Raw genomic sequence first — 10,108 nt, 5'->3', positions numbered from 1 at the left:
TTCTTTTTATTAAATTTTTTAAAGATTGTTATTACCTTATCTATTTGATAGAAACAGCCAGAAATGGAGAGGAAGGGGACATAGGGAGAAATACAGAGATACACCTTCAGCCCTGCTTCACCATTCATGAAAGTTTCCCCCTGCAGGTGGGGGACTGAGGGGCTTGAACCCAGGTCCTTGAGCATTGTAACATGTGTGCTCAATCAGGTACGCTACCACCTGGCCCCAGCTTTCTCCCATTTCTACACCCTAGTATAGTCCTCTTGTGTTGTCATTAATAATGAATCAATAATGAACAGACAGAGAGAGGGGGAAGTGGAATACATTCCTACCCTCAGTTGTAGGAGGATATATGCAGTTATAAGTCATACTATAACCAAATTCTACTCAATGACATGTAAAGGAGATAAAAGATTTTTGCTTTCTGACAAAAGGAATAAATATACTATGCTCTGTCCTTTTACTCCCTACCCTTTCTTATTGCATTAAGTTTGGAAGATAAGACTAGGAATTCAGTCTCTCACCTTATGACCATGTGTATTATATTCATTTCCTTTTGCCAAATTAACACAAGCTTAGTGGCTTAATTTTTTCTTTTGAAATAATTTTAAACTGTGGTCCGGGAGGTGGCGCAGTGGATAAAGCATCAGACTCTCAAGCATGAGGTCCTGAGTTCAATCCCTGGCAGCACATGTACCAGCATGATGTCTGGTTCTTTCTCTCTCTCTCCTCCTATCTTACTAATAAATAAAATCTTAAAAAATAATAATAATAATTTTAAACTGAATTCATATTGTCAAAATCAAATTTATTCTATGATGTCATTTCTATCTTTTCTTTATGTGTTCATCATATCTATCTTTTTTTTTATTTAAAATACTTTATTTAATGAGAGGGACAGAGAAAGACCCAGAGGAAAGAAAAAACCAGAGCCACTGCTCAGTTCTGCTTATGGTAGTACTGGGATTGAACCTGTGACCTCAGAGCCTCAGGCATGAAAGTCTTTTGCAGAACCATGATGCCATCTCCCCACCCTATCAACTCTGTCTTTCCTTTGTTCTTCCTTGTTTGCCCAGCTCTTTCTCTACTCACCAAAATTCTGGTTGGGCATGCTGCTTTCATGCTCCCTTGGCAGCCTGAGCCTCCCTCATTATCTCATCCTTTGTCTTTCCATAAACTTCTTGAAGACAGAGACTTTTTCTTGGCTGGATTCCTCCACTCGCAGAAAATTCTTCTTGTTCTTTTCTTGTATAGAGAGGGAGACAAGGAGAGACATCAAAGCACTGTTCCACGCTTTGCATAGCTTCCCCATTGCAGGTGTTTCTCTGTGGTGGCGTGGACTTGAATCCGGGTCCTCAAGGATGGCAGAGTTTGCACTCTCCAGGGCTCTCAGAGATCAGTCTCCTTCCATCTCTCAGGTTTGACTTTACTTCTGGGCAGATTCTTCCCGCAAGGAAAAAGATGGCCACTAGTAGATTCAGCCTCTGCCTTACCTTTTACCAACTTGGCAACCTTGATGGAAAGACAGTATCTCTCTCATATTAGGTCCAGAAAAAGACTTGACCTAACTCTCAGTAGGCTAAATTGGGCAGGTCTGGGCCACATACCAACATGATGAGTGGAGACAGGAGAAATGGGGTAAACTGCACCAGAGTTGCAGAACTGAGAATAAGGGAAGGGAAAGTTTACAAAAGGAAACCAAGGTTTTGATACTAGAGTGAGAGCAAATAGATGCTGCGTAGGGAGACACAGAGAGAGAGAGAGAACACAAAAAAGATAACTACTGTGGGGGGAAGATAGCATAATGGTTATGCAAACAGACTCTAAGGCCTGAGGCTCCAAGGTTTCAGATTCAATCCCCTGCACCACCATAAGCCAGAGCTAAATAGTGCTCTGATGGAAGGGGGGGAACACTAGAGAAGATGACACATTATACTTCTTTTTTCTTTTTTTTATTTACTTATTTTCCCTTTTGTTGCCCTTGTTGTTTGTTGTAGTTATTATTGTTGTTATTGATGTAGTCGTTGTTGGATAGGACAGAGAGAAATGGAGAGAGGAGGGGAAGACAGAGAGGGGGAGAGAAAGACAGACACCTGCAGACCTGCTTCACCGCCTGTGAAGCGACTCCCTGGCAGGTGGGGAGCTGGGGGCTCGAACTGGGATCTTTACGCCGGTCCTTGCACTTTGCACCTCTTTCGCTTAACCCGCTGCGCTACCGCCCGACTCATATATATATATATATATATATATATATATATATATATATATATATATATATATATATATAATTTCATTTTTAGTAAAAACAAACCCTTATTCTTCCTCTTTGCTCATTTCTTTTTTATCATTTAGTTAATAAGTGATAAGAGCTAGAAAAGAGAATAGGAGGACCTGGGTGATAGCACAGCAGGTTAAGCACAGAAGGAGTGAAGCACAAGGATCCCAGTTCGAGCCCCCAGCTCCCCACTTGCAGGGAGGTCACTTCACAGGTGGTGAAGCAGGTCTGCAGGTATCTAACTTTATCTCCCCTCTCAGTCTTCCCTCCTCTCTCAATGTCTCTCTGTCCTATCCAACAATGATGACATCAATAACAAAATAATAATAACAGCAATAAAAAAAATAAGGGCAACAAAAGGAAAAAATAGCCTCCAGGAGCAGATAACCTTGGAGGCAAAAAACAAAAAGAAAAAAAGAGAAGAAAAGAAAAGAAAAAAGAGGACAGGGGAGGTAGCATAATGGTAATGCAAGATGACTCTCATGCCAGAGATTCTGATGTCTCAGGTTTAGTCCCATGTACCACCAGTAGCCAGAACTGAGCAATGCTCTAAAAAAAAAAAAAACTGGGGGCTGGGTGGTGACATATCTGGTTGAGCACACATATTACAATATGCAAGGACCTGGGTTCAAGCCCCCAGCCCTACCTGCAGGGGGAAAGCTTTGTAAGTGGTTAAGTAATGCTACAGGTGTCTCTCTGGCTCTCTCCTTCTCTTATCTCCCCTACCCTCTTGATATCTGGCTGTCTCTACCCAATAAAGATAATTAGCACAAAATAAAAAGAATTTAGAAATCATCTAATCCAAATGTCTTCATAAACAAGAGGCCTGCCACGGTTTCCTTGCCTCTACTAAAATTGACGCAAATTTCCATTTTCTTTCCTGTGGAAAATCCAAGAGATAGGGGGAGTCAGGCGGTAGCACACCGGGTTAAGTGAAGGTAGTGCAAAGTGGAAGGACCAGCGTAAGGATCCTGGTTTGAGGCCCCGGCTCCCCACCTGTAGGGGAGTCACTTCACAGGTGGTGAAGCAGGTCTGCAGGTGTCTCTTTCTTTCCCCCTCTCTGTCTTCCCCTCCTCTCTCCGTTTCTCTCACCTATCCAACAACAACGACATCAATAACAACAACAATAAATACTACAAGGGCAACAAAAGGGAAAATAAATAAATATAAAACATTAAGAGAGAGAGAGACAGAGAGGAATTTGTTCTTATGACAGTTGCTTCTGAATCCAAATGGTTAGGTTCATGGTCTCTACTTCATTCTTCATTTCAGCCTTGTTGTTGATTCAAGCACACAACTTAACCCAGTCATCTCCTATGCCTATTTTATACTAAGAAGTAAGACAGGAAGATTTTAGGGGACTTATGAATCAATCAGTCAGGTGAGAAGGGGGCATGGCTGGGTCAGGCAGTGAGGTGTTTTTGTTTGTTTGTTAACCTCCAGGATTATCGCTGGGGCTCAAGGCCCGCACTAGAAGTCCACTGCTCCTGGTGGCCAGTTTTTCCCTTTTATTGGACAGGACAGAGAGAAATTGAGAGAGGACGGGGAGATAGACAGGGAGAGAGAAAGACAGACACCTGCAGACCTGCTTCACCACTTGTGAAACGTTCCCCCTGCAGGTGGGGAGCCGCGGGCTTGAACCCAGATCCTTGCGCTTTGTAATTTGTGTGCTTAACCCAGTGTGGCACCTTCTGGCCCAGGCAGTGAGTTCTTCACTCTATCTTCCCAGCTGTGCTCCATCATTAGGCACCTTCACACAGGGAAGGAGTGGGGTAAGAAAGCTTGGGTGCCTGTGCCTCTCTGTTATTCCTTAAATAGAGCTCAGATTCTTTTAGTCTTTAAATGCAGCTCCATTTCTGTTATGGCCATTATTTAGCCAGCTAGTGAAACTCAGCTGGTCATACTTATTAATGAACAATCTGTCTTAAGTGGTCAAGTTTCTACAATAAAATGCCATAGAATGACTAAAACAGGTCTTTATTTTTGTGTAGCTCCGTAGGCTAGAATTTCTAGATCAAGGTCTGGCAGAGTTTATTCATGGTAAGTACTCTCTTCCTGGCTTGTAGATGAATAGCTTCTTTCTTTCTTTCTTTCTTTCTTTCTTTCTTTCTTTCTTTCTCTCTTTCTTCCTTTCTTTCCTTCTTTCTTTTTGCCCTTGTTGTTTATTGTTGTTGTTGTTATTATTGTTGTTGCTATTGCTGATGTTGTTGTTGGATAGGACAGAGAGAAATCAAGAGAGGAGGGGAAGACAGAGAGGGGGAGAGAAAGAGGGACACCTGCAGACCTGCTTCACCTCTTGTGAAGAGACCACCCTGCAGGTGGGGAGCCGGGGGCTTGAACCAGGATCCTTATGCAGGTCCTTGTGCTTTGTACCATGTGCGCTTAACCCCCTGCACAACTGCCCGACCCCCAGTGAATAGCTTCTTTCTCTGTTACCAAATCGCCTTTTGTGAGGAAGTGGGTTTTGATGTGTGTGAATAACTATTGTCCATTCAGCACTTTTTAAAACATATTTTATGGGAGTTGGGCAGTAGCCCAGCAGGTTAAGCGCACATGACACCAAGCACAAGGATCGGCTTAAGGATCCTGAGCACAAGGATTGGCTTAAGGATCCTGAGCACAAGGATTGGCTTAAGGATCCTGGTTCGAGCCCCCGGCTCCCCACCTGCAGGGAAGTTGCTTCACAGGTGGTGAAGCAGGTCTGCAGTTGTCTTTCTCTCCCCCTCTCTGTCTTCCCCTCCTCTCTCCATTTCTCTCTGTCCTATCCAACAACGATGACATTGATAACAGCAGCAACAATAACTACAACAATGAAAAAAAACAACAAGGTCAACAAAAGGGAATAAATAAATAAATATTTAAAAATATATTATATATATATATATATATGGATAAAGAGAGAAAGAGAGAGAGAGAGAGAGCAATCACAATGCTGAAGCTTCCTTCAATGCACTGGAGTCCAGGCTCAAACCTGGGTCATGCACATGTCAAAGCAAAGCACTGTCCACTTTGCCAGCCCTCACCAAGCACGTCTCAGTTACTAATTTAAACTATACAAAAAGAAAAAAATAATTTGGCTAAGTTGTCTCTCTCTCTCTTTCTCTCTCTCAGCTTCTCAGAAAGTGCATGTGTTTAAAACTGAGGCACCCCCTAAGCGGACCAGGAGGATAGAAATGTAAGAGGGAGAATTCCTCCCAAAGCGGTATCTAATTGAGATAATCCACTTAAAGCATTCAGCAGGCTTCCCGGCTTGCGATAAGTAGTTAATTAATCTTCCTAGCACTTATCTTTACCACTCGTTGTGGCTGCCTGTTCTCCAGCAGCTGCAATTCACTTTCTGTATGAAAACACAGGTAAAATCATTTAAATGGATTCCTGGCCAAGTCTTGTCCATAGAATGGAGCCATTTTACATTTTATAGCTCTCTGAATTTTGCAAAGCACTTTACCATAGATTATCTCGTTTGACTCCAGAGCAACACTGGTACAGCAGATATTACAGTGGATATTGCATTTTGTGCAAGAGTTAGAGTCTAAAGGAATATGTAAGGTAAAAATCAAGTACAATAAAAACAAGAAAATACCTTAAATTTGTCCTTACGATATGCAAGCACACCATCTCGTTACTCCAATAACCAGTGTTTCCCTTACTGTAATGACACCTTTTGTCTCTTTAGTTTAACTCTAGATGTAATATAGTTGGCTTGTGTTGTACAAAGTAACAATATTAAGAGCAGTATATGCTAACATGGAGACCCTGTTCTCTGTAGCAAGATGTTCACATTGTAAAAGGTCTAAGGGGCAGCCTGGAAAGGGGCTCAGTGGATAAGTGGTTAGACTCTCAACCATGGGCATCCCGAATTCAATTCCTGAAATAGTATGTTCTGCCGTGGACCACCACAGTGGATGAGCAGCAGGAGGGTCAGGGGTCTCGAAGGCAACCTCCCCAGTGGGTCAGGAGTCGGTGCGAGGGAGAACAGATAGACACCACACTCTATTGGAGGGTGAATCTGAACTCATTTTAATAGTGAAACTGCATTAGCTTTTATACTTTCTTCAGGTTACATTCAGGTTGCCTAAACAACCAGCTCATAAGGAAGTAGGGATAAGCATCATAGTCCTGTGACTTTGGCAGGCTATATGTTACAATGCGCCGCCCCGCCACGATCACCAGGGAGCCTGACAGAGTCATCTCCTCTGGACCTGCATTCAGACTTCAAGGAAGCTGGGCAGGAGGACGAGAATGGGTCGATGCATTCTCCCCCCGTTATTGCTACAAATAATTATACTGTCATAATTGATTAATAGTGCTTTGGCAGTGCCTGGTGGGAATGGAGAGTCAGAAGCACCCCCTCTCCCTTACACAGGGGCATATTTGAAAGTTACATTATGAAAGTGGGGAAGGTGGGTCAACATAGACGGACAAAAGAAGTCATGTTACTACCTGCCCCTCAAATAAAAGAATGCAGAGATTGAGGCCTCCCTGGTACAAGTTGACGTATTGAAACAAAGAAAGATTAATAGTTAAACTGTACCAGACCTAGATGAGCAGTGGTCCACGACTAGGCAAAGATCCGTATGCCCCCATAGAAGATTAATGATAGAAAGAGCCCTCCACAAAAGTCAAAAACAATTCTGGGTATGACCTCCCCTGAGAACAGGACGATACTAAGTATTGTACCATTCTTTACAGTAAAAGGGGAGTAACATATAGCCTGCCAAAGCCACAAGACTATGATGCTTATCCCTACTTCCTTATGAGCTGGTTGTTTAGGCAGCCTGAATGTAACCTGAAAAAAGTATAAAAGCTAATGCAGTTTCACTATTAAAATGAGTCCAGATTCACCCTCCAATAGAGTGTGGTGTCTATCTGTTCTCCCTCGCGCCGACTCCTGACCCACCGGGGAGGTTGCCTTTGAGACCCCTGACCCTCCTGCTGCTCATCCACTGTGGTGGTCCGCGGCAATGTTCCAGAATGATGTTGGAATTGTATGTGCCAGAGTGATGCTCTGGTTTTCTCCTGCCTCCCTTCTCCCTCTAATTAATGAATAAGTTAATTGAAGGGGCTGGGCCATGGTGCACTGGGTTAAGCTCACATAGTATGAATTGCAATGACCCATGCAAGGATCCTGATTCGAGCCCCCAGTTCCTCATTTGCAGGGGTGTAGGTTTACAAGGGGTGAAACTGGTCAGCAGGTGTTTCTCTTTCTCTCTATCTTCCCCTCCCCTCTCAAATTCTCTCTGTTCTATCTGATAAAATGAAAAAAAAAAAAAAAAAAAAAAGGCCTCCTAGAGCAGTGGATTCCAAGTACTAGCTCCAAGCCTCAACAATAACCCTGGAGGCAAAAAAAAAAAAAAATTAATCGAAAAGTACAAAATAGAATTGATACTAACCAGAAATAGCAATCTCATGCTACCTTTAATTTTCTTTCTTTCTTTTTTGATGTGGAGGTTAATGATTTACAGTTCAGTTGTTGGAACAAGGGTCCAATTTCTCAGCTGACCCTGATAGGTGCCTGCAAAACACTTGTACCCCCAACTTAGGCACATCGTCCTAAAGGAACCTTAAAGTCCCTCTCCCCCCAGTCCCATCTCTGTTCTCCTTTCCCAGAGTTCTTTGATATGGTGCAATATACAACCAGTCCAAGTTGGACTCTGTTTCCTCTTTCAGTTCCTGTTTCTGAGGTTCTGCCAATGAGTGAGGTCTTTCCATATTCATTTTTCTCTGTCTGGCTTTACTCATTTAACATAATTCCTCCAAGCTCCATCCAAGTTGAAGTGAAGAAGGTAACCTCGTCATTCTTCTTCTTATTATTATTATTTATTTATTCCCTTTTTGTTGCCCTTGTTGTTTTATTATTGTAGTTATTGTTGCTATTGATGTCGTCACTGTCGGATAGGACAGAGAGAAATGGAGAAAGGAGGGGAAGACAGAGAGGAGGAGAGAAAGACAGACACCTGCAGGCCTGCTTCACTGCTTGTGAAGCGACTCCCCTGCAGGTGGGGAGCTGGAGGCTCGAAGCCAGACCCTTACACCAGTCCTTGTGCTTTGTGCCACGTGCGCTTAAGCCGCTGCGTGACTGCCTGACCCCCTAACCTCATCATTCTGAATAGTTAAGTAGCATGACATCCTGTATATATACCACAACTTTCTCAGCCACTGTTGAATGCCTAGGTTGTTTCCAAGTTTGGGCTATTTTTATTGCCTCAGACTTATTCAGGGCAGCACCACATATGACTGGTCAGGCTGGTGAAATAGCTCATTTGGACAGTGTGCTGCATTGGTCTATGAACAACCTCAGTTCTGGCCTGGTCCCCTCCATATTGGAGGGAACTTCGATGCTGTGGTCTCTCTCTTCACCTCTCTGTTTTTCTCTCTATTTAAAAAAGAAGAAAACAGGGCGTCGAGCGGTAGCAAAGCGGGTTAAGCGCACGTGGCGCAAAGCTCAAGGACCAGCAGAAGGATCCAGGTTCGAGCTCCCAGCTCCCCACCTGTAAGGGAGTCGCTTCACAGGCGGTGAAGCAGGTCTGCAGGTGTCTATCTTGCTCTTCTCCTCTCTGTCTTCCCCTCCTCTCTCCATTTCTCTCTGTCCTATCCAACAACAACAACATCAGTAACAACAATAATAACTACAACAATAAAACAAGGGCAACAAAAGGGAATAAATAAATAATAAAAAAGAAGCAAACATATATGAGTGATTTTTCTTTTTAAAGCCTTATTTTTTTAATTTTAAAATTATCTTTATTTATTTACTGGATAGGGACAGTCAGAAATCAAGAGGGAATGGGGAGATAGAGAGGGTGAGAGACAGAGAGACACCTGCAGCCCTGCTTCATCACTTGTGAAGCACTCCCCCTGCAGGTAGGGACTGGGGGCTCGAACCTGGGTCCTTGTGCATTATAACGTGTGCTCAGCCAGGTGCACCACCACCTGGCCCTAAAGCCTTATTTTATTGTTTCACATGAGAAAGGTGAGAAAGGGAGGGGAGAGAGACAGAGAGGTCATCAGAACACACTGTGGAACACACAGTCCTGGAGATTGAATCTGGAGCATGGGGCATTCAAATTTTGTTTCCTACCTGTTGAGTTATGTCTGTCAATGCCTCACATGTGGATGGGGTTTGTTTGTTTGTTTTTGTTTTATCACTGGGCCTGGGTGCCTGCACTATGAATCCACTGTTCCTGGCCACCATCTTTTTTTCCACTGTTGTTGCTGCTGTTGGGTAGGACTGAGAGAAATTGAGAGAAAAGAGGAGACAGAGAGGGGGACAGAAAGACACCTACAGACCTGCTTAACTACTTGTGAAGCAACCCCCCTGCAGATGGGGAGCCAGGGGCTCGAACTGTGATCCTTTTGCAGGTCTAGCGCTTTGCACTATGTGAGCTTAACCTGGTGCACCACCGCAGCGGGTTAAGCGCACGTGGTGCGAAGTGCAAGGAGCAGTGTAAGGATCCTAGTTCGAGCCCCCAGCTCCCCACCTGCAGGGGAGTCACTTCACAGGCGGTGAAGCAGGTCTGCAGGTGTCTGTCTTTCTCTCCCCCTCTCTGTCTTCCCCTCCTCTCTCCATTTCTCTCTGTCTTATCCAATTACAATGACAACAATAATAACGACAACAATAAAACAACAAGGGCAACAAAAGGGAAAATAAATATTTAAAAAAATTTTTTAAATACTTAAAAAAAAATGAGGTGTGACAACTAGTATATGATATCAGAGGGGGAGGAAAACCCTAACTTCATAACAATAACGATATGACCACCATCAAGTCAGCAAGACTGGGCAAGCAGAGTCTTCCCTCCTGACCTGCCATCGCCTCAGCCCATCAGAGCT

The sequence above is a fragment of the Erinaceus europaeus genome, chromosome 13 (assembly GCF_950295315.1).
Source record: "Erinaceus europaeus chromosome 13, mEriEur2.1, whole genome shotgun sequence".
NCBI classification, from domain to species: Eukaryota; Metazoa; Chordata; class Mammalia; order Eulipotyphla; family Erinaceidae; genus Erinaceus; species Erinaceus europaeus.
Note: the sequence above shows the minus strand (reverse complement) of the source record.